Source organism: Odocoileus virginianus, chromosome 26, assembly GCF_023699985.2.
Source record: "Odocoileus virginianus isolate 20LAN1187 ecotype Illinois chromosome 26, Ovbor_1.2, whole genome shotgun sequence".
In the NCBI taxonomy this organism is placed as follows: domain Eukaryota; kingdom Metazoa; phylum Chordata; class Mammalia; order Artiodactyla; family Cervidae; genus Odocoileus; species Odocoileus virginianus.
The window spans coordinates 33,988,885-34,013,465 of record NC_069699.1 but is presented as its reverse complement, the minus strand read 5'-3'; the positions used below and the strand labels follow the sequence as shown (position 1 = coordinate 34,013,465).

At 43.2% G+C, this 24,581-nt stretch overlaps 1 protein-coding gene across 2 annotated transcripts in view; it reads right to left on the bottom strand.

The window, feature by feature from the left end:
• Window positions 1-24,581, bottom strand: part of PRICKLE2 (prickle planar cell polarity protein 2) — a 338,795-nt gene that overhangs the window by 167,829 nt on the left and 146,385 nt on the right. The window contains exon 1 of one of the 2 annotated variants that reach the window (XM_020904678.2): window positions 3,700-4,001. The exons of the other annotated variant lie outside the window; for it this stretch is intronic. The gene's annotated coding sequence lies outside the window, so the exon portion shown is untranslated. Of the gene's footprint in view, window positions 1-3,699; window positions 4,002-24,581 lie in introns of those variants that run through there. 2 annotated transcript variants of the gene reach the window in all.

Here is a 24,581-nt window from a genome sequence, read left to right as displayed (position 1 = left end):
TCAATCCCTGGAAACATTAAAGTTTCTGTAGTTATAACAGCCTAGGTGTGAAGGAGTCTTTTGGGCCTAGAAAAGAGAACAGCAGTCTCAAAGGCCCCTTCCTGAATCATCTAACTTCGGAGAAAACAAAGCATAACTTTAGTTCCACCCTGATGCTCCAGGCCGATTGCATCTATTTGGGACTCATCACCACCTCTCCGGAAACCTTCTACCCCCTCCACTCGCCCAGAAGACTTATCACCCCTTGCCCAACAACAAATGCCATCTCAACAAAAGAATACTCAAAATATCCCGCCTGCTTGACGTTTCCCATATCGCTTCCACAAACCTCCCTGTAAGTATGAAGCCTCCCTGAGCCCTCTCAGCATTCAGCCGGGTCGTTAGGCCGACTGTTGCCCCTCCTTGCCTGAATAAAGGTAACCTACTTCTGTTGAGGTCGTCTTTCCTTTTCTGCCTTGCCCGAACTATACCTTACAAGGTGAATACAAAGGAATCTTTTGTAGATGTGACTAAGAAATCAAGTGGTCACGTTTTTGTTTTTTTTTTTTAAAGAAAAAGCAGCACAAGGCAAACTTTCAGAGGTGTGATAAGCAATGTCACTTACACACTCCCTGATGTTTGGCATCTTGCCTGGAAAGGTGCTTCATAAAGAGGGAGACTCTTGTAATGGGTATGATTGCTGTATGTAAGCTGACTACTAAAAGTCAATCGTGAGGCAATTCTCAGAGGCCTTTGGGCTACTCTTGCAGGGAAATCATACACGAGTTTTCCTCGACACCGAGTTCCACAGTACCTGCATCTGTCTGTTCCCTCCACTGCCCCTCCATCTTCTATATCTTCTAGAAGACATCCAGATAGAAATCTTTGCAAAAAACGAGTCTTCCACTGCTTGTCACACAGATCAGCAGGGTATAAAAAGAGAACATCACACTCTGCAATGCCCCCCCCCCAAAAAAAAACTGCATGGCAATCAAATGCTAAGTAGTATACTGGGAAAGAATCCTTTGCCATTTAGATCTTGAGGGGGAAAAAAAAAAAACTTTTTTCGGAAATTCTCCATGCAATTTCCATAAAGTTTCATTATATTCAACTAGGATTACCACTGTGTTTTAGTACCTGGGGGGGGGGGGGGTGGCGGGGAGATTCCCTCTGCTTCCTCTCACTGACCTCAGAGTATCATGCTGAGTTTCTATTCACCCAGAGTGCTCCTATTTGATTGTACAGCTAAGAGGTGCTTCACGAGACCAGGTGCCTTTCAGAAAAGATTCAGAAAACTAGCTTGGGGAGCAGAGCATCTGTAAGATTATCAGAAACTGCAGATTTCTGTAAACACTACACAAAGCCCTGGACCTTGTGGTTGTCCCTGGCCAGCATTTAATTGCTCATTCTTCATTTTACTGAAGTGCTTCAGGGGTGAACCCAACACAGAACCATCCTGCCTTCTCGGCAACAGCTCTACAAAGACCATAAATGTCACCACCACCAAACTGGTAAGCACTAGTTCAGATCTCTGCCTCTCTCATTCCTTGAGACATCTGTGTCCCTGAGGAGAACAAGCCGGGCTTAAAGGAAATCTTGGGGAAAAGAGCCAAGAGCTTTTCCTGCGAAGGCTAATGGGAGGAGGCCAACGGGGAAGCAGGCTTGATAAAACTGTCTTAAAAAGATCATGGAGGGACTGAGCAAGTTATTTCAGTTTCTGAAATGGAGGAAAAACCCCAAAAATAAAAATAAAAAAAAGAAAAGGCTTGTTGAGCAAGGAGCTTGACAGGCTGGGAGAGGTGGAGGGTATCACTGCAGAAGGACTGCCTGGTAACAGAGCTTTCTTGTATTATGCCCAAAGCTGTGTACCATCTGAGCCTGATCCGGGAAAATACTCAAATCTCCTGGTAATTTCCTGCAGACAAGACATTTAATCATCTCCAAGCCTCCACCGCAAGAGGGGAAAAAAAAAAAAAAGCAAAAAACCTAAACCAAATGATTCACACTCTTAAAAATGAATCTGCCTTCGGAACACGAACTGTTTTCTGCTCTTGAAAAGCAGCCACGATTTGTTATTCTAACAAAGTGTTCCCTTCCTCCAAACAGAAATAAAAGTCGCTCAAGGAGGGCTTGTGCTGATTTCTGTTCTGCGTTTCTTGAAACTTCCACCCAGTCAACAGTTTCTCCTGGCAGGTTCTCAGAAACCCAGGGAGAGCTGGGGAGTCAGTGACTGAGAACACAGGATCATTTTTATAAGCCTTCCCCACCCCCCACCCCCCAGTTTTTGGCCCCATGGGAAGATGTTTTATTGCAGGACGAGCAGAGTTAGCTGCACATATAAATTCTTCACTGCTCAGCTCACTTGACACCTTTATCTGAGTTGCCCAACGGCTGGGAGGGTTTGGCAATTGATGATTTGAAAAAGGAAAGGTCCAAATCCTCCCCAAGCGATATGTGTTCTGTCTGTACATACAGGGCCGTGTCCATCTCTCTAATTACTCAACTAGTTGCGCAGCTAAAAACATCTGTTTGCAGAAGGCAAGGAACTCAAAGTATACAAATGATTCACAACACCTAAACAACTGCAAATGAAGGCCAGTCCAGTCCAGCAAAACGAAGGCTGCTCTAAGCCAAAATAATTTAATATGGGCGGAAATGGAGTTTGGCAATTCATGCATCAGACTATGCTTCATTTTGGGAAGGCATTTCTTCCAGGAGCCTCCTCTTCTATTAAACACACACACACACACACACACACACACACACACACCCCTACCACCCCATTCCCGCCCCCTCCGGCCCTCTGCATCAGGCTTTCAAGTTTGCTCATGTGTACCTCAGGAAAAACAAACTGGGGATAGGGAAGAAGCTCAAAATGCATCTTTTAAATAAACCTTACCCCTCCCCCACTCCAATCCCGATGGACTATTTTGGTTTGGAAATTTCCCAGTATACAGCTGCCTAGGCACCCCAGATCTGCAGACTCTCAGGCTTCACTAAGTCCGAAGCCTCCCAGCAGTCAAGAGGGCACATCTGCAAACCTGGACGAGCAGGGGTTCTAACAAACTCCCCCCAGGAGCTTTCCCCATCCCACAGACTGTTCTATTCCACCTAGGAAGGCCAGAAGAGGGAGGTCTCTCCCCCACCTCCACCCCCAATTCAGGGAGAATAAACGGACACATTTCTGAGCTGCTTCATTACAGATAATCCACCAAGAAGAACAGCAATATACATTTTTAAAGTTCTAGCAAAACGAGCCATGGGAACGTGGGGAGAAATACATCATCTTTTAAACCAGACCTTCCTGGAGACATCACACATTTTTTTGAGAGTCTAAGAGAAATAAATAAGTAGGTCAGGAGCAATCCATACATTTTCAACATTTGAGGGAAATGAACTGTTAAGAGATTAAAGGCTCTTGAAAAAAAAGCAAGTTCAGGAAGTTTAAATGTTTCTACCAAAGCAGTCCTAATACAGTAACAGGGTCCGCGACTCCTGACACTGTTACTATTATTGGTTAACCGAGGGCGCAAAGGCTGGGAGACGCTCCTATCAAAAAGATCCCAAGGTCCCCTTCCCGGAGCTCCTGACCTCCCCGGTGTCTGCTGCTCGGCGCATCTCTCCCAGAGGTTACTGTCCCACTTTAAGGCCCCTCTTCCTGGTCTCCACCAGGAGCACACACACCCCCTCTGGGCACCCCTGCCCTCGGGCGCCACTTACCCGGCTCAGCCTTCCATCTCTGCTGCTGCGGGGCCTCCACCGCTGGGAACTAAGGGGGTTGGGGGGTGGTGGGTGGGGGTGGGAAGTGGCCGCAGACCCGGGCCGGGGGATGCGGCTGTGGCTAAGAAGCCCAGTGGGGCGTCCGCCGCCAACCACCCGGAGCCAAAGGGGGCCCTGCAGGGGCTCCACGCGAGGGAGGTGACATTCCCGGGGCTCAGCGATGGCAGCTGCTCCCTGCACAGCTCCGGATGCAGGAAAACTTCTCAGGTCCCGGAGAGAGACGCTTCAGGCTCTCCAGGCTGCCTCCCCGCTGCTTAAAGGGACGCCTCCCCACCTACCGTGGCGCTTATTGGTGAGAATTCCGAGCTACAGGCCAATCCTAGGCCTGTTCCCAAATTGAGATTTCAATCAAGGGAGCTACTGCTTTAAAATTAGAAAAGGCTGATGGGGGTAGGGAAGGGGGTACGGGCCACTTTCGGTAGCCGGAGGACACAGGCGCTCTGGCCCTTGCTCTGTGGAGGTCCATAGCGCTGGCAGGGGCAGCAAAAGCCAAATCCCGCTGTAGGGCAGAGCACAGGGGGAAGGCAGGAACAGGCTGCCCCTTGGCCGTCACCCCTCCCATCCGGCTCATCCTTCAAGGCTCAGCCCACTCATCACAGATTTGGGGACTCTCTTAATTACTGGGAAGAACCCCCAGCTAGGTGCTTCCAAATTCTCCCCACTATTATCACCCCCCCCAACCTTGGGGGCACTCATCACACATTCACTGTTTTTTGCTTAATCTGTCTCTCCCTTTATACTGTAAATCCTACCACTGCAGGGGTGTCTCCATCTCTCACCACACTGTGTTACCTACGTCCTGCCTGGAACACTGGGAGCTCTCAGTAAATATTTGTTGATGGAACAAATGAATGAATAAACGAAGGAATGAACACTGACACATCTCATGTTTGCTGTGACAAGACAAATGTTAATTAAAAGGTGATATTCAAGAGGCCAGTGGTTTCCATTGTCGTTTCAGCCTCTTACAAGTTGTGGAACCTGTGCCTCAGTTTCCTTGATCGTAAAGCATGATCATGAAATCTCATGGGGTTGTTGTAATGATGGTGTTAGTGCAAATCTGGACTAGGAGGTACATGCCCAATCAACAGCTACAGACCACTAGATAGTCAAGAGCTGGTGTTTCTGAAATCGGAATATAATTCCTGGGGGTTGGGATGATCTGCCTACTGGTTAGGCATCTTGGTGAGTGCATGGTCATCGATAAAGCAGATGTGAATTCTGTACCTGCTCAGTGCCAGACCTCATGCAAGGTGCTGAGGCGACCACCTCCTAGTGGGAGTGGAGGTGTGTACAAAGGTTTTCCAGAGCTATAGAGCCTATAGAACTATAGAGCTATATAGTAAGATATATAGATAGATATGCAGAGATTTATTATAGGAATTGGCACCCTATACGGAGTTACAGAGATGAAACAGTCCCTTGGTCTGTATTCTGTGTGTTGTTGGAGAATCAAGAAAGCTGGTGTTATCATGCTGGACAAATACAAAAGCTTGAGAACTGGGTGCCAGGGGTGCAAGTCCTGGTCTCAGTCCAGAAGTCGGGAACCAGGAGTGCCAACGTCTGAAGGCAGGAAAATGTGGGAGCCACAACTCAAGCAAAGAGAGCAAATTCAGCTTTCCTCCACCTTTTTGCTCTGTCCAGACCCTCAGCAGATTGGAAGGCGCCCACCTGCATTGGTGAAGGGGAAATCTTTCGGAAGTCCACTGATTTAAACGCTCATCTCTTCCCGAGACTCCCTCACAGACACACTTAAACTAACGTTACCAACTGTCTGGGCATCCCTTGGCCCAGCTCAGGTGACACAGGAAATTAATCCCCATCACAGCACGGGGGAGAGACAGAGCAAAATATACAGAGAGAATTGTTAGATGTATAGTCAGCAAAGACATGTGATCAGGAATGTTTACTGAAGCATAGTTTATAATATCACAATAACTGAAAACTATCACCCAGTAAAAATAGGGGAAATGGACAAATAAATCACAGAACACCTATTTCTGGAATACTACAGTCATGAAACAAAAGAAGCAGAGTTAAGTGCACTAATAAACAATAAACTTCAAAATATATTGCTAAGTTCAGTGCAGAAGGTAAAATATACCCCTGCTTGATTAAATAAATCTTCATGTATTATATGGGCTTCCATAACTGCTCAGCATGGAAAGAATCCGCCTGCAGTGCAGGAGACAGAGGTGGCGTAGGTTTGATTCCTAGGTTGGGAAGATCCTCTGGAGAAGGAAATGTTTCCCACTCCAGTATTCTTGCCTGGGAAATCCCATGGACAGAGGTGCCTGGAGGGCTATAGTCCATGGGGTCACAAAACAGCTGGACATGACTGAGTGACTAAGCATGCATGCATTTGTTACATATACATATGTATGCTATATGTGCATAAAATGATTCTAGAACTATGCCTAAGAAAATGGTAAAGGTTATTATTCTTGGCAAGGTGGTTTGAGAACTAAGCAGGTCTACAGTGGGAAGAAGACTACTATTTCACCATTTATTTTCATGTATTACTTGATTATTTTACCATGAGCTTGTAATAAGCTCCTGGATCTGGCAAGATAGTAAATGATGACAGTCTGAAAATTCCAACTCTTCAAAGACCCTAGATACACTAGATAAAATATAGCCAAAATTATTTTAAGGGCTTAGCTGACTCACAGTTAAGAAAGGAGAGTACCCAGGTAGCAAAAAGTAGTAACTAAAAACGAGAATGGTGAACACGCAAATTCATGCTGGGTATATGAGGCAGAAGGGAAGATAGTTGGCAACAGGAGAGCAGTCTGTCTTGGTTCCCTAGGGGCTAGGATTTGAATACCCAAGTAGGACAGAAGATGAGGCTCTGGAACAAGCAGAAGTAGGAAGTTGTTAGGAGACTCCTCCAGAAAACCAGGAACACTCCCTGAGGGCTGCACCCTTGGTAAACAAATAGATTAGAAAAACTGTCAACCATCCCAAGGAAACTTGTCTCCCTGTGGTCTGAGCAGGAGGGAAACATTTAAGTTGAGAATTAGAAGCCCTCAGCCTATGCCTTTCTTCAGAGTGGAATATGAACAATTAAAATGAGCATCAGCAAACTCCAACTGAACAATTAATATAAAGCTTGGTCCCATTCACGATATGCCAAGAATTCCCCACAGAAGCAAATGAAAAATTTTCCTGCAGAGTCAGTTCTGTAACCTGGGCTACATCTGACCCTTCAAAGCATGAGCTTGTGATAGAAAATTACAAAACACAGGCACAAGTCAGCAAGTATGAGGATCAGGGCTCAAGAGTTAGAGGTAATAAAACATTTTGAAAAAGAACATTAATAAAGTTTAAAATGACTAAACACAATAAAGCTAGAAATGAAACCCCCAAAAAGGGCAACTCTTCTCTTTCCTCTATAGATTCATTAAAATTAAAAACTCAATGGAGAGATGAAACAGAAGATGAAATACTGCTGGAGAGAGAAATATAGATCTCAGGACATTACACAAGATGAAACACAAAGGGATGCAAAGTTGAAAACTACAAAGATGTTTAAGCGATACGGAGGACAGCCTTAGAATGGCCAACATATGTCTAACTGGAGTCCCGCTGGCACAGAATAGACATTAAGGAGAGGCATAATGGCGAAGAGTTTTCTAGAATTTATAAAACTCATGAATCTTCAGATTCAAGAAGCATAAGGCATCTCAGGCAGAATAAATAAATGTAAGAACATCTGTCTGTATTAATTACTCATAAAAGTACAGTTAATAAAAGACTGAACTGAGGAAAAGTATAATGGTTTAATAATGCAATGACAGAATTAAATAAATGGCACTTTAAAGGGAGGCAACTCAAAAAAAAAATAAATAAAAAAAATAAAAATAAAAAAATAACAAGAGGCAACTCTGCCATTCCACATTTAGAGCTGGATTATATTTCCCTCAGTCTTTCATCCTCCAAATTAACAAATTCTGAACTATAGAAGGTCCTTGCAGGTCTAACTGTACATTAACAGGGTTCTTAAGCACCAAGGTGAAATAGCAGTGACATCCTTGGAAGGACGTGCTCATTCAGCCATTAACAAAAGTGGCAGGAAACTATGGAAAACAGTGTGGAGATTTCTTAAAAAGCTGGAAATAGAACTGCCATATGACCCAGCAATCCCACTTCTGGGCATACACACCAAGGAAACCAGATCTGAAAGAGACACGTGCACCCCAATGTTCGTCACAGCACTGTTTATAATAGCCAGGACATGGAAGCAACCCAGATGCCCATCAGCAGACGAATGGATGAGGAAGCTGTGGTACATATACACCATGGAATATTACTCAGCCATTAAAAAGAATTCATTTGAATCAGTTCTAATGAGATGGATGAAACTGGAGCCCATTATACAGAGCGAAGTAAGCCAGAAAGATAAAGACCATTACAGTATACTAACACATATATATGGAATTTAGAAAGATGGTAATGATAACCCTATATGCAAAACAGAAAAAGAGACTCAGATGTATAGAACAGACTTGTGGACTCTGGGAGAAGGCGAGGGTGGGATGTTTCAAGAGAACAGCATTGAAACGTATATTATCTAGGGTGAAACAGATCACCAGCCCAGGTTGGATACATGAGACAAGTGCTAGGGCCTGGTGCACTGGGAAGACCCAGAGGGATCGGGTGGAGAGGGAGGTGGGAGGGGGGACTGGGATGGGGAATACATGTAAATCCATGGCTAATTCATTTCAATGTATGACAAAAACTACTGTAATGATGTAAAGTATTTAGCCTCCAACTAATAAAAATAAATGGAAAAAAAAAAAACAAAAGTGGCAGGAAGAAAGCTCACACACAAAAACCAAATGAACAGAAAGGCAAAGCCCCTGTTCCCAGGAATCTTCCTCTGCTGGTAGAGGAAGCAGATAAACAGAGGGAGAGTGTCATCATTTGTTGTTGCCCAGTCACTAAGTTGGTGTCTGACTCTTCTGTGACCAGTGGACTGCAGCCCTCGAGGCTCCTCTGTCCATGTCATTTCCCAGGCAAGAATACTGGACTGCATGGTCGTTTCCTTCTCCAGGGGATCTTCCTGACCCACTGAACCCGCATCTCCTGAAGCAGCATTCTTTATTACTGAGACAGCTATAAGGGGGCATAAACTATACTACTATAAAAACACAGAGGAAGAACATCTCAACCAGTCTTGTGGGAAGGCGGTACTTGATAGAGGGCTTCCTGGAGTAGGTGACATCTACACTGAGGGAGCTGGTATCCTTAGAAGGAAACACTTTAGAATTACGCTTGCCTTTAAATTCCAGTACTGCTACTTATCATCTAGTCTGACTTTGGCAAAGTTATGTAACTTTTCCAAGTGTCACTCATCTCATCTGTAGAATGGAATTCATATCACTTAAGTCCTGGCATTGTTTTGAGGTTTAGAGATAATACATGTAAAGCACTTAGTAGAATGCCTGACCTATAATTGATTTTTTTTACTAAATGGGTAGCTGGTGTTGTTATTAGATGAAATCAAATGTCTTGGTGGAAAAAAAAATGCCTCTTGTTTTAAAAGGCGATTTTCTTCAGAAAGCTGACAGAGACAGAGGCTTCAGCCTCTAACTACTAAAAATAGTTTATTTTTCAAGAAACTATCTTGAAGAACATTGAATATTTACTGAATCTAGCCTGCAAAAATAACATTACTACACTATCAAAATTTAAAGAGTTATTTGATCTGGCCCTTTCAATAAAAGAACTTAAAATACAGTTCTTCCAAAATAACTAATGAAGGCTGCATAAGTGTCAAGCATGTGATTCTTTTCAGTGATAAATCCCAAAACTATAACAGACTTCTCTTTATCATGAAACTTTCAGATTCCTAACCACAAAGTAAACTGAAAGGATTCAGAGTCCAGCAGGCGGAGAAATAGATGGACCCTCCTCAGTATTACTCAACAAGTTTATGAATGACTTGGATGATGCATGGAAAAGAAACTCGTAAAGTCCAACCTATGACACCAAGCTACTGGGCCCTGTCAATGCTCGGCGGATAAGAACACAGAGCTATCTAGACAAGTCTAGAAAATTGGCCTGAATTACAGTAGAGAAATTCAAAAATGCTAAAGGTTGTGCCTGCCTTTTGGAAGAAGTACTGAACTGTGCAATCTTAGAGACAAAAGCACTGGCCAAGGCCAAGCTTTCCATTCATTCCTTCATGCATCATTTAACAAACATGTATCTAATGTCTACTAAGAAGGTTTGACTTATAGGCTGGGTAAACATGGAAACACATGAATAAAACACAACACTTGCCATCAAGGAGCATAAAACGTAGTGACATGAAATCTTCACTTGAAACCACCCGTGCCTTCCAACATTCTTCCTGCTACCATGCAATGGTGATCTGACTTTTATAAAACAACTTAAATTTGCACTAGATTAAATCCCATCATGTTTCAGAACAGAAAAATAGATTTTATCTCTTCGGCTAACAATGATTGATTAGTAATAGATTCCTGGAGTGCTGCCTTGATAAGAAGTCTGAGGCTGCATATGGCAGGAAAGCATGCTGTGATTGATTAGTGATGTCTGTCATGTGGATGGAGAAGGAGTGACAGCACTGTTGCTATATATCTGACATCTCCCATCTAGTCCAACCCCCTCATTCCATAGATGAGAAAACAGAACAGATCTTTCTTTCTTCCTGTGGCATTTTAAATTCAGCAACACGAGCAGGGGCAACCGAGGAGAACCTCCATATCTGAAATGTTGCTGAGAAAGAAAAAAAAATCTGGAGCTCAGAATATTTCTGATGAGCTTCTAAGATATGCACTCAAATCCTTCAGCAGCCTTTGTATTCTGCAGCAAACAGGCTAAATGGAGAAAGCTGCAGACTCTGATCTCCTGGTTAGCTACAAAGAGCCACCCCCCACCCCACCAGACACACGTTAAGACTATATAAAATACACATAATTTGAGTATGCTTGAGGATTTAAAATGCACTGGGGGACAAAAATGTCTAAAAAGTGAATATATTTCAGAAATACAAAGTGAATACATAGAACAGCAATTAACATGTTATTTAAGAAAGAACGAAGATTTTTATCATTTTATTCTATTAAATGGTACTGATATCATCAGCTAAAGGAAGGAAAAGAAAGGCTCTTATTTATTTTCAGAAGACACTTTATATCCTGGGGACTCTGTAACACTAACTAAAGAGATAGGGTCTGGCCTGTTAAGCGTTTCCACACCCAATCTATCAACACTCACAACCATCACCCAGCCCAGTCACAAAGAATCCAGGCTCATTCCCTGTGAAGGACAGAATGGTATAAACGGACAACAGATAAGCAGGAAGCCCAACCCCAGCCTGATTCAGATACAAAGAACAAATTGTGGCATTTGATTAATATGTCAGCTCTTCTGTCATGCCAACTGCAAAGTGAATTTTATGGAAAACCAACTCCTTGAGAAATAGGTCTAATTAATTCAGTTACATAAACTCCAATGAAATATTAGGGGGAGGAGACGGGGAAGTGAAGGGAGGAAGAATATCAGAGTGAGACTGAGGAGAAAGACAAGGAGGGCAAGAGAGAGAGAGGAAATGGAGTGGGGAGGAGGAAGGCGGGAGGGAGGAAATGAACAAATGGAAATACATGATTGAGAGAATATGAAAAGGATGTTCTGGAAGCCCCAGAAGTTGTGCTCTGACTTAGGATGACAGGAAACCTACTTATACTTTAATGAAACACACTGTTGAGGTTTTGGTAAGCGATTAAAAGATGAACAACCATCAACAACCCTTTAATGCATAAATTGGTCAGATTAGTTTTTTTCTCCCAAGACTCACTCATTTGTATACCACCTGCAGGATTTCTGCTAAATCTGCTTTTACTAAATATCATATTAATGACATACTACATGGGCCTTATATTATTATTTATGTGAATAAACAAGTTGTGGGACATCCACACAATAGAATATGACCCAGTGAGTAAAAGGACCAAACATAAGCAACACGGTGGATGAATCACAGATATGTAGCGCTAAGAGAAAGAGTCAGACTGAAAAGGCTACATATTGTATGAATGTATTATGTGACATTCCAGAAGAGGCAAACTCATAGGCACAGAAAGCAAGGGTTGGAGATGGGAGCTGGGATTGAGAAAAATTGATGAGGAGATACGTGTCTTGATTGTGACACTGGCTGCGTGACCAGATGCATTTGTAAATGCCCACAGAACTGTAAACCTAACAGTAAGTTTTAATGTATGCAAATCTGAACAGTGAAAAACAGAACCAGGCAAAACCCCTAAGTTAAAACCATCCCTTGCATCACTTTGGCTTTAATTTATATTAACTATTTTTCTACTGTTTCGTTTTTGAAAGGATGTTTAGCAAACTACTCAAAAAATACTTAGTGAGAAACTGTGGCATGCCAAGGGCTACTGCCATGACATTGTTCTTTCTTGACTAAAAATGGAGATGATCAAGTTTTAAAGAAGAGGCAACTCTAGCACCCAACTGAGATCTCCTTGTTGATGTACTTACAAAGTTTAGAAGGCTGAAAAGAATTGTTTTTAATTCTGTGTAACTCAGTGTTAATTAACTAATTCCGGACCACCCCAAACCATCTCCCATTCTGGGACACAATGCTACAGATTGGAAACTGCATGAGGGAAGGGGTTTCATCTGTCTTATTTTGCATACCAATCCTCAGCACCTAATGCAGCAGACACCTGATTCAGTTCAGGTGCTCAGTCGTGTCCGATTCTTTGCGACCCCATGAACTGCAGCACGCCAGGCCTCCCTGTCCATGACCAACTCCTAGAGTTGAGTTTACCCAAACTCATGTCCACTGAGTTATCGATGCCACCCGACCATCTCATTCTCTGTCATCCCCTTCTCCTTCTGCCCTCAATCTTTCCCAGCATCAGGGTCTTTTCAAACGAGTCAGCCCATCACATCAGGTGGCCAAAGTATTGGAGTTTCAGCTTCAACATCAGTCCTTCCAATGAACACCCAGGACTGATCTCCTTTAGGATGGACTGGTTGGATCTCCTTGCAGTTCAAGGGACTCTCAAGAGTCTTCTTCAATACCATAATTCAAAAGCATCAATTCTTTGGCACTCAACTTTCTTCACAGTCCAACTCTCACATTCATACATGGCCACTGGAAAAACCATAGCCTTGACTAGATGGACCTTTGTTGACAAAGTAATGTTTCTGGTTTTTTAATATGCTGTCTAGGTTGGTCATAACTTTCCTTCCAAGAAGTAAGTGTCTTTTAATTTCATGGCTGCAATCAGCATCTGCAGTGATTCTGGAGTCCCAAAAAATAAAGTTTCTCACTGTTTCCACTGTTTCCCCATCTATTTGCCATGAAGTGATGGGACCGGATGCCATGATCTTAGTTTTCTGAATGTTGAGCTTTAAGCCAACCTTTTCACTCCCCTCTTTCACTTTCATCAAGAGGCTCTTTAGTTCCTCTTCACTTTCTGCCATAAAGGAGGTGTCATCTGCATAGCTGAGGTTCATGATATTTCTCCCGGCAATCTTAATTTCAGCTTGTGCTTCTTCCAGCCCAGCGTTTCTCATGATGTACTCTGTGTATAAGTTAAATAAGCAGGGCGACAGTATGTAGCCTTGATGTACTCCTTTTCCTATTTGGAACCAGTCTGTTGTTTCATGTCCAGTTCTAACTGTTGCTTTCTCACCTGCATACAGAAGGCAGGTCAGGTGGTCTGGTATTCCCATCTCCTTCAGAATTTTCCACAGTTTATTGTGATCCACACAGTCAAAGGCTTTGGCATAGTCAATAAAGCAGAAATAGATGTTTTTCTGGAACTCCCTTGCTTTTTTTCAATGATCCAGTGGATATTGGCAATTTACAATTCATAAAATGAATGAAATAAACCATTCCACTGAGTCTCACTCTGCAGGCCTGCAAGAGAGGCAGCTCAGATCACCAGCAGATAGCTGGCTCCTGGATTAAGTTCCCACTCCCAGTGAGCTGTGGCTGATACTCCACTAACATGGACCACAGAGAGCCAAGCCAGCCAATTCTTCCACTCAGTGTCTTTAAAAATACCCAAGTCTTTATCTTCTATCAACCCACTTCTATGCACGGTTCCTCAGGGGACATGGCTTCATACCCTTTTACATCCAAGACACTCAAAAACATGACACTCCAATTAAATGAGAATGAGGCATTATTGTCAGTGCTGCTAGATCCTGTAAGAAAATATCCACACTTTTTAGAAAACATGTTTAGGTATGTAAGGTTAAAATCACACTATGTCTGAACTTTGCTTTCAAATCCTTAGAAGGGAGAAGAGCAAAGGAGAAGGGGAAGGAGGGAGGAACCATGAGTAAAAGGAAAAAGATGAAGGAAATGCAGCAAAATTTGATAACTGTTAAATCTATTACATAGGAATTCATCATACTATTCTTTCTACTTCTAGTTATGTTTTAAAATGGTTTTAATAGTGAAAAGAGGTGGACATGACTTAGCAACTAAGCAACAACAAATAATGAAAAATCTTTCAAGCTCAATTTGACCAGGACAACATGGGATGGGTTTATGCCCTCCTCATTCCTGACAAGGTGATTCTAAAGTGAAAAGTGAAAGGGAAAGTCGCTGAGTCATGTCCAACTCTTTGAGACCCCATGGACTATAGAGTCCATGGAATTCTCCAGGCCAGAATACTGGAGTGGGTAGCCTTTCCCTTCTCCAGGAGATCTTCCCAATCCAGGGATCAAACCCAGGTCTTCCACAATGCAGGCGGATTCTTTACCAGCTGAGCCAAAAGGGAAGCCCAAGAAAACTGGAGTGGGTAGTTTATCCCTTTTCCAGCGGTTCTTTCCAACCCAGGAATTGAACTAGGGTCTCCTGAATTGCAGGCGGATTCTTTACCAAATGAGCTATCACAGACTATTCCTAAATTAAAAGGTAAACTTCCCAGTTTACCGAGAAAACTGACACCTCAAACTTTAAAAAGCATTTCTAACAGAGGTAATCTGTATGAATATGAGATCTCAGTTCAGTCTCTCAATCACGTCCAACTCTTTGTGAACCCATGGACTGCAGCATGCCAGGCATTCCTGTCCATCACCAACTCCTGAAGCTTACTCAAACTCATGTCCATCGACTCGGTGATGCCATCCAACCATCTCATCCTCTGTCATCCCCTTCTCCTCCTGCCTTCAACCCTTCCCAGCATCAGGGTCTTTTCCAATGAGTCAGTTCTTTGCATCAGGTTGTCAAAGTACTGGAGTTTCAGCTTCAGCATCAGTTCTTCCAATGAATATTCAGGACTGATTTCCTTTAGGATGGACTGGTTGGATCTCCTTGCAGTCCAAGGGACTCTCAAGAGTCTTTTTCAATACCATAGTTCAAAAGCATCAATCATGAGATCTAGGTATCAGCATTTTCATTTTCTGGATGTAAATCTTGACATATCTTTTCTTGGTGGTTATGGGAACATTCTGGCCCTGAATTTTCAGATACATGACTTTGGAGGTGTCTGCCACATTGAGCCATGCTGACCTGCATCCACTGTTTTTTGAGGGTGTTGGGGAGAAGTTTATTTATTTCCAATTTGGAAAATAAGAAAACATTATGCAAAAGAATACCCCTCCCATTTCCTCCCACTCTTGACTATAACAGAACTCTCTCACTGAATCCTTCCCACAGTCCACTGAAGCAGCAACTATGAAGATTCCCATTTTCAGAGGAGGAAACTGAGGTACAGAAAGGTTAAGTAACCTGCCTCTCATAACAGAGTTTGTAAGTGGCTGGGATAGGAGCCCAAACAGAGCCATCCTGCTCCAGATCCCCCAGACACACCATCTTCACATGTGCAGACCACTGTTTATGTCGAGATCCAGATCACTGCTGGATCTCGGTCGCAAGATGCACTTGCAAGACTGAACAGAAACTGAGAGCTGATGGCAGTTCATGTCTACGAACTTTGCATGTGCTTATACATTTATCCATCTACCTGTCCACCTGACACCTACTGAGCATCTACTATACATAAGACATTATAGTAATGAGCTCTGAAGACACAGATATTTAAAAAAAAAACACAAATTCACACTCAAGAGGAACCCACAGTTTTGTGGGAGAGACAGATTTGAGATATATATATACACACACACACACACACACACACACACACACACTGATAAAGCATGTATATATATATACATTGATTATATATACACACACACACACATTGATAAAGCATGTATATATATACATTGATTATATATATATATTATATATACATATACACACACACATTGATAAAGCACTGAGTGATGTACCCTGGGTGTGAAAAAGTACTATGGAGAGAGTGACCTGGACCAGTACAAGAAAGTGATGGTAGAATCAACTTTCAAAGAATGAGGAGGAATCCTTGAGATGGAAAAGGGGAGAAGCATGTTCAGGCAGATGCAATGGTATGAGCAAAACTATGGAGGCTTAAAAGAGACCCAGGAGTGGCAGAAAAGAGACATTTTGTAGAGCTAATCAACCCTGGCAGCATCGATATAGGGACTGGATGATGCTTGGTTGGAGGGACTGTCCTGTGCATGCAAGATGTTGAATAGCATCCCTGGCCTCTACCCACTGGATGCCTTCAGTATCCCCGATAGTTATGATGACCCCAAATATCTCTAGACATAAGCAAATGCCCCGAGGCAGCAGAATCACCCCTTGGAGAATGTGGACTCTTGGGAAAACCTGCCTGTATGTGTGAAAGAAAAGAAGGGAGAGAAAGGAGAGTTTGCCAGGGAATGAAAGAAGGGAGAGGATGGTAGTTCTGGGCTGAGATCATGAAACAAGCCAGTCAATGAGTCCCCTCTAATTCTATATCACTATCTGGCCACTCTGAAGTTCATTCCCTTTAAAAGGGTCTCCTCCCAATTCCAGGCTGTGGATGCAATACACAGTAGAAGAGATAACTTTGATAATTACTTTAGTTTCCAGCTTGGACATTTAAAGCTTACTATCTAACCATGGGGGAGGCAGAATTCTGATATGGCCCCCAAGATGTCTGCCTTGGGTCATACACATGCCTTCTCCCAGTTTTTCAAACACTGATCTTGGTGCTGCTGTGAAGGAATTTTCCAACTGTAATCTGAGATCCCAAATCAACTGACCTTAAATTGAGGATATTATCTTCAGTGAGCCTGACCTAATCCCATCACCCCTTGGAAGACACTAAGATCTTCCTTATGAATATGCAGTGGAAGTGAGAAATAGATTTAAGGGACTAGATTTGATAGACAGAGAGCCTGATGAACTATGGACGGAGGTTCGTGACATTATACAGCAGGCAGGAATCAAGACCATCCCCATGGAAAAGAAATGCAAAAAGGCAAAATGGTTTTCTGAGGAGGCCTTACAAATAGTTGTGAAAAGAAGAGAAGCAAAAAGCAAAGGAGAAAAGGAAAGATATTCCCATTTGAATGCAAGAGTTCCAAAGAATAGCAAGGAGAGACAAGAAAGCCTTCCTCAGCAATCAATGCAAAGAAATAGAGGAAAACAACAGAATGGGAAAGACTAGAGATCTCTTCAAGAAAATCAGAGATACCAAGGGAACATTTCATGCAAAAATGGGCTCAATAAAGGACAGAAATGGTATGGACCTAACAGAAGCAGAAGATATTAAGAAGAGGTGGCAAGAATACACAGAAGAACTGTACAAAAAAGATCTTCATGACTCAGATAATCACAATGGTGTGATCACTCACCTAGAGCCAGACATCCTGGAATGTGAAGTCAAGTGGGTCTTAGAAAGCATCACTATGAACAAAGCTAGTGGATGTGATGGAATTCCAGTTGAGCTATTTCAAATCCTGAAAGATGATGCTGTGAAAGTGCTGCACTCAATATGCCAGCAAATTTGGAAAACTCAGCAGTGGCCACAGGACTGGAAAAGGTCCGTTTTCATTCCAACCCCTAAGAAAGGCAATCCCAAAGAATGCTCAAACTACCTCACAATTGCACTCATCTCACACGCTAGTAAAGTAATGCTCAAAATTCTCCAAGCCAGGCTTCAGCAATACGTGAACCGAGAACTTCAAGATGTTCAAGCTGGTTTTAGAAAAGGCAGAGGAACCAGGGATCAAATTGCCAACATCCGCTGGATCATCGAAAAAGCAAGAGAGTTCCAGAAAAACATCTATTTCTGCTTTATTGACTACGCCAAAGCCTTCGACTGTGTGGATCACAATAAACTGTGGAAAATTCTGAAGGAGATGGGAATACCAGACCATCTGACCTGCCTCTTGAGAAACCTGTATGCAGGTCAGGAAGCAACACTTAGAACTGGATATGGAACAACACACTGGTTCCAAATAGGAAAAGGAGTACGTCAAGGCTACATACTGTCACCCTGCTTATTTAACTTATACACAGAGTACATCATGAGAAACGCTGGGCTGGAAGAAGCACAAGCTGGAATTAAGATTGCCAGGAAAAATATCAATAACTTCAGATATGCAGATGACACCACCCTTATGGCAGAAAGTGAAGAGAAACTAAAGAGCCTCTTGATGAAAGTGAAAGAGGAGAGTGAAAAAGTTGGCTTAAAGCTCAACATTCAGAAAACTAAGATCATGGCATCTGGTCCCATCATCTCATCTCATTGGAAATAGATGGGGCGACAGTGGAAACAGTGTCAGGCTTTATTTTTTTTGGCTCCAAAATCACTGCAGATGGTGACTGCAGTCAGCATTTTCCTTGGGAGGAAAGTTATGACCAACCTAGATAGCATATTAAAAAGCAGAGACATTACTTTGCCAACAAAGGTCCGTCTGGTCAAGGCTATGGTTTTTCCAGTGGTCATGTATGGATGTGAGAGTTGGACTGTGAAGAAAGCTGAGCGCAAAAAAATTTATGCTTTTGAACTGTGGTGTTGGAGAAGACTCGAGAGTCCCCTTGGACTGCAAGGAGATACAACCAGTCCATCCTAAAGGAGATCAGTCCTGGGTGTTCATTGGAAGGACTGATGCTGAAGCTGAAACTCCAAAACTTTGGCCAGCTCATGCAAAGAGTTGACTCACTGGAAAAGACCTGATGCTTGGAGGGATTGGGGGCAGGAGGAGAAGGGGGCGGCAGAGGATGAGATGGCTGGATGGCATCACCAACTCGATGGGCATGAGTTTGAGTAAACTCCGAGAGTTTGTGATGGACAGGGAGGCCTGGCATGCTGCGATTCACAGGGTCGCAAAGAGTTGGACATGACTGAGCGACTGAACTGAAGACCTTCCTGGACACAGAGACTGAAAGGGTGAAGGGGCATCTGATGTAAGAGAGATTCTCAGCCACTGACTTTGAAGATGAAGAGGGCCACATGGCAAGGACCTAAAAACTGCTGATAGCTTTTAATTTTTAGCTGCCACCCGAAAACTCTTGGGTGACAGTCAGCTGGGAAACAGGGACTTCAGTCCCACCACCATAAGGAACTGAATCCTGCCAACAGTTTAACGAGCTTAGAAGATGGGCAGATGAGGACAGAAGCAGATGGAAACACCTGGATTTCAGCTTTTAGAATCTGGGCAAAGAAGACAACCACAGGCTGCCCCACAGCAGCATATGATAATACACAGGTGTTGTCTGAGGCCACAAAATTAGCAGTCATCTGCTGTGGGGCCACAGGAAGCACAGCCTTGACCCTGCAAGCCTCCGAGGTCCTGCTTCAATCCTTCCTTCTCCAGGAGGCCTTTCCCTACCCTGCTCAGAAGGTGAGCCAGGCCACTGCAAGTTTCCCTGAATCACTGCACTGCTAATCCTACTGCCTGGAAAACTTTATGTGGTGTCTCACGGGCATAAACTGCTGCTCTACCACTGAGTATGTCCTGAAGGTTCACGTTTTGTTTGTCTGCTCCCCCATCTCCTTCTCTTCCTCTCCCACAGAAATCAGCATTGGGAAGATAGTGGTTACCTCTTGAAGGATCTTCTGAATTTCTCAAATATGCTTTAACAGCCCATTGTAGACACTTAGTAAATCATTACTGATTGATGGCCAGGGGTCCCCACCCCTCACCCCCACCTAAGGGGATAAGAGGAATCGCAAACCACTGCCAAATCCATGTTATGAAGTGACTTTGAGTAATACGCTAGCACTCAAAAGAACCACTTGCATTTCAATGATGTCTTATATGAAAGTCAGAGAAAGAAATATTGTATGACATCCCGTATATGTGGAATCAAAAAGAAAATGATACAAATGAACTTATTCACAAAAAAAGAAAAAAAAAAAAAGAACTCATTCACAAAACAGAAACAGACTCACAGAGAACAAACTTAGGGTTGCCAGGAGTGGGGGGGAAGGATGAGGAGAAGGGACAGTAGGACGTTTGGGAGGGACACGTGCATAGTGCTATGTTTAAAATGGATAAGCTACAAAGTCCTACTGTATAGCACAGGGAACTCTGTTCAATGTTATGTGGCAGCCTGGATGGGAGGGGGAATTTGGGCAAGAATGGATACATGTGTAAGGATGGCTGACCCCTTTGCTGTCCACCTGAAACTATTACAACATTGTTTATTGGATATGCCCAATACAAAATAAAAAGTTAAAAAAAAATGACTTACATGAGATCACTCTCATTGATGATCATAACACTCAAGTCAAGGTGACCTCTCATGGGTCACTAACTCTCAGGGTCAAACAATTAATCAGTTACTATGAGCTGCCAGTACTCATGTATGGATGTGAGAGCTGGACCATAAAGAAGGCTGAGTGCCAAAGAATTGATGCTTTCGAACTGTGGTGCTGGAGAAGACTCTTGAGAGTCCCTTGGACGGCAAGGAGATCAAACAGTCCATCCTAAAGGAAATCAACTCTGAATATTCATTGGAAGATCTGATGCTGAAGCTCCAATACTTTGGCCACCTGATGTGAAGAGCTGACTCACTGGAAAAGACCCTGATGCTGGGAAAGACTGAGGGCAAGAGGAGAGGGGGGCAACAAGACGATGAGATGGTTGGAAGGCATTACTGACTCACTGGACATGAATTTGAGCAAACTCTGGGAGATAGAGAAGGACAGGGAAGCCTGGCATGCTGCAGTCTATGGGGTTACAAAGAGCTGGACATGACTTAGTGACTGAACAACAACATGAGCTGCCAGACAAAAGGTCTCAAGGCTCCTTGTATTTTATACTCTCCTACTGCTCCTCCTATGGGTTCAATCCCTGGATCAGGAAGATCCCCTGGAGAAGGAAATGGCAATCCACTCCAGTATTCTTGCTTGGAGAATCCCATGGACAGAGAAACCTGGCGGGCTACAGTCCATAGGATCACAACTCAGACACGACTGAAGAGGTTTCACACACACTACTCCTCCCCTCTAGATGTAAATAAAGCTTGACATTTCTGGTCACTGGACTTGATGTTTAATCTCCTGGTTAGAAGACCCAAATTAGCAGTTTTCCAAGGAAATCTTTCATTACCACTGTCCACTGAATGAATATTCTACCCTCCTCTGGAAGGCCAATAAGAGAATTTTAAGAATCACCTTTCTCTAGGAAAATGATGAACACAGTCGAGTATGTAGACATCATTAACTAAAACAAATAAAATCAAATGAATCACTTTACTGACTCAGTTGCTCTCCACCATGATTAAAAATTTTAAATAACTGAATGCCTAAAATCTACTTGTTGTACGAAGCTTTCACTTTCAAATTTATTTCCAGGATAATTTCAGGAAATAGAGCTCCTGGGACCTAAATTTATCAGCTAACCTATGTGTATATTCTTTTCCTTTCTGTAATTATTAGAGGGTCAATTAATGTGACTGAAAATTGCAATGCTTGGGGCCAATTATGTCTCAAAATCATCCATGTTAAAGAACAAATAATTATGGACAAAACTGGGAGCTCAAATTTATAAGCTTCCCTGGGTAGCACAGAAATGATCAGGCTGTAAAATGTCAACCTTCACTCTGGCCACATTCAACTCCCTAGTGAGTTATGCTAATGAGACCATACTGAGGCCCTCAAGTTACCAAGCAGAGTGCCAGGAACAAGCAGGGCAGGATTCACATTGGGTAAATGCTTACTGCGAGAGACGAAATGTAAGCGCTTCCGGAAAATTATTACTCTTAGTAATGGATTCTTTAGAGAAAGGTAGAGAATGTCTGTCAGCTCTGTTATTACCCAAGGACAGCTTCCGCAGTAAAGACCTCTAACTGATCACAACACTCCTTGCAACTGGGCCTGAAACCAGCCCTAGACTCTCAACACAACTCTATTGGGAAGAAAAAGCTCCTCCCAAATGATCCCAATTGATCCAAGACAGATTAAGTCAATTTGCCTCTTGCTGCATTAAATGTATTGATGATTCCCCCTCTTAACCTAGACCTACGCTTTAATGTGGCTGAATTGTTTTTTAAAGATTTACTCATGGCTGCGCTGGATCTTCAGCACTGCGCCCCGGCTCTATCCAGTTGCAGGGAGCGGGGGCTACTCTCCAGCTGTCGTGGAGGACTTCTCATTGCAATGGTTTCTCTTGTTGGGGAGCACAGTCTCTAGACACAGGGGCTTCAGTGGCTGCTCTGCGGCATGTGGGATCTTCCTGGGCCAGGGATTGAACCCGTGTCCCCTGCATGGGCAGGTGGATTCTTTACCACTGAGCCACCAGGGAAGCCCTGATTTTTCTTCTTTAAATGCAGGAAAGGAAAAAAGAACACACACACACAGAACAAAGAAACTGAAGCATGTCAACCTACTAAGCTCTACTCTGCCCATGGTTTCCAGAAATCATCAGGTGCCCAAGAGCCACTCGTTTTAAGTACTTCAAGTTTTACACATTTTGCCACGAGAGCTTCAGCGGAAAGTGAGGAGGCATCTCCAGTTTCCTTGAAGGCTCTCCTTTCTCTGTGCTTACTTTTAGGGGAGTCCTCAAAGTCCCACAGGCACAGAATTCACCATGCCCACTACGGATCATTACCATCTTCCAACTTTTCTCCCTCAGTGGAATCACCTACCCAGACTCCTAGGTCAGACACTGGATGGCATCCTTAACTCTTCCCATTCCCCCCACTTCCAAGCAGCTTCTAAATGCCCCTTGGCCACCATGCCCTAGTCCCGGCACTGCTCTCTTTTTCCTGGGCTGCTGCACCAACCTGACTCACTGCCAGAGGTCTTGCCTCTCCACCCATCCCATCCCATCCCAATCCCATTTTATACACTGGGTCTGGAGTGATCTTGCTCAGTGATCCATCTGATCATGGCATTCCTCCTCAATACTCTGCTAGTTCGCTAGTGCCCTCAGATAAAGGGCCTTGACTAACAGAAACCTTCAGGATCTGACCCTTACTTACCATGCCAACTGTCTCTACTAAAATTGTCCTCCAACTTTGCTAAACTGCCCTGTTTGTAGGTCCCCTGGTTTCTCACTGTTACTAATCCAGGTATCTGAAACCCAGCACCATCCTTCCCCCTGAAGTACCGCCCACTCATCTTCCATGCATCTTTGACATCTGGGAAGCTTTCCTATGCCTAGAAGACCCTTCTTAGGTGCTTGTCTGTTGACCCACAAAGCAATCAGTATGCTGTGGAACACACAACAGGCACACAATCAATGATCCTTGAATAAATGATTAAGTCAATGTACAAATGTACAGATCAATTTGCATAATTGTAACCAATTTCTTATGGGTCTCAGGTATCCTGATTGTTGTGTCCTTATAGATCCAAGCATCTGAGGGCAGGAATTTCCAGGGTTGAGGCAAGTCATTTATTCTTAGCCTCAGTTTCCTTACTGATAGAAAGAGAATAATAATTCCTATTGGGGGGAAGTATGATGACAAAGCAAAACAGTGTCTTAAAAAACCTAGCATGGGACTAACATGCTAGGTTACTTACAATGTGGCTCTGCAAATGGTAACTTGTGCTATTAAAAAAAAAAAATTTCTGTCTGCAAGTCAGGCAGAGAACAGAAATGCTTTCTGAGATGGTGTTATTTCCTAGAGGTCATCAGACCAAGGGGAAAATGAAAAGAATGAGGAAAAACGCATCCTCTTTATCAAATGCCCTCCTCTCCTTTTGAAGATCTTTCTAGCACTTTGGATGTGCTATTCTGTTTTTATTCTGAGTTCATTTAGCTTTAAGCTCACAGTCTTTATTTTAATACACACTGCATTTTAACAAGTAGGTCAAAGCCATTTTATACTTGCAATATGATTACCATAGTAATCGCTGTATTTTATAACCTGCAAAATGCTCCCGGGGAGACCAGTAGGGACAGCTACAGTTTGTAACAAAAACAATAATTTCAGCCCTGCAGAATAAGCTCCTCTTAAAAACTCTCTTGTTGCAAGTATTAATTTTCGAGGCTCCCACAATATTTGGAAACGGCAAATGCTAATGACTAACTGAAGATACATCAAGAGCTTTACCTGAATATGTCTTTACTTTTAGGAGCTTTATGTTGGAGAGTTAATATTAATAAAAATAATAATAGTAATAGTAGCAGCTAATGCTTATAGGGTGCTTGAAGCAGACTGTCTGCAAAAATGGTCTGACTGATTTCCCAGCCAGCACTCGTGAGGTATCCTCTCCCAGAATGGCTATGGGCTTGCTTAGAGAATGTGCTTGGGTATGGCTATACGATGTGCTCGGACCAATGAAATATTAGCATGTGTGTGTGCTCAGCTGCGTGCCACTCTTTGCAACCCTATGGACCACTGCCCGCTAGGCTCCTCTGTCCGTGGGATTTCCCAGGCAAGAATCCTGGAGAGGGGAACCATGCCCTCCTCCAGAGGAAATAAGGGCAACTATAACCAGAGTAGAGGCTTTGAAAGCAACTCTGCACCTGGGCTT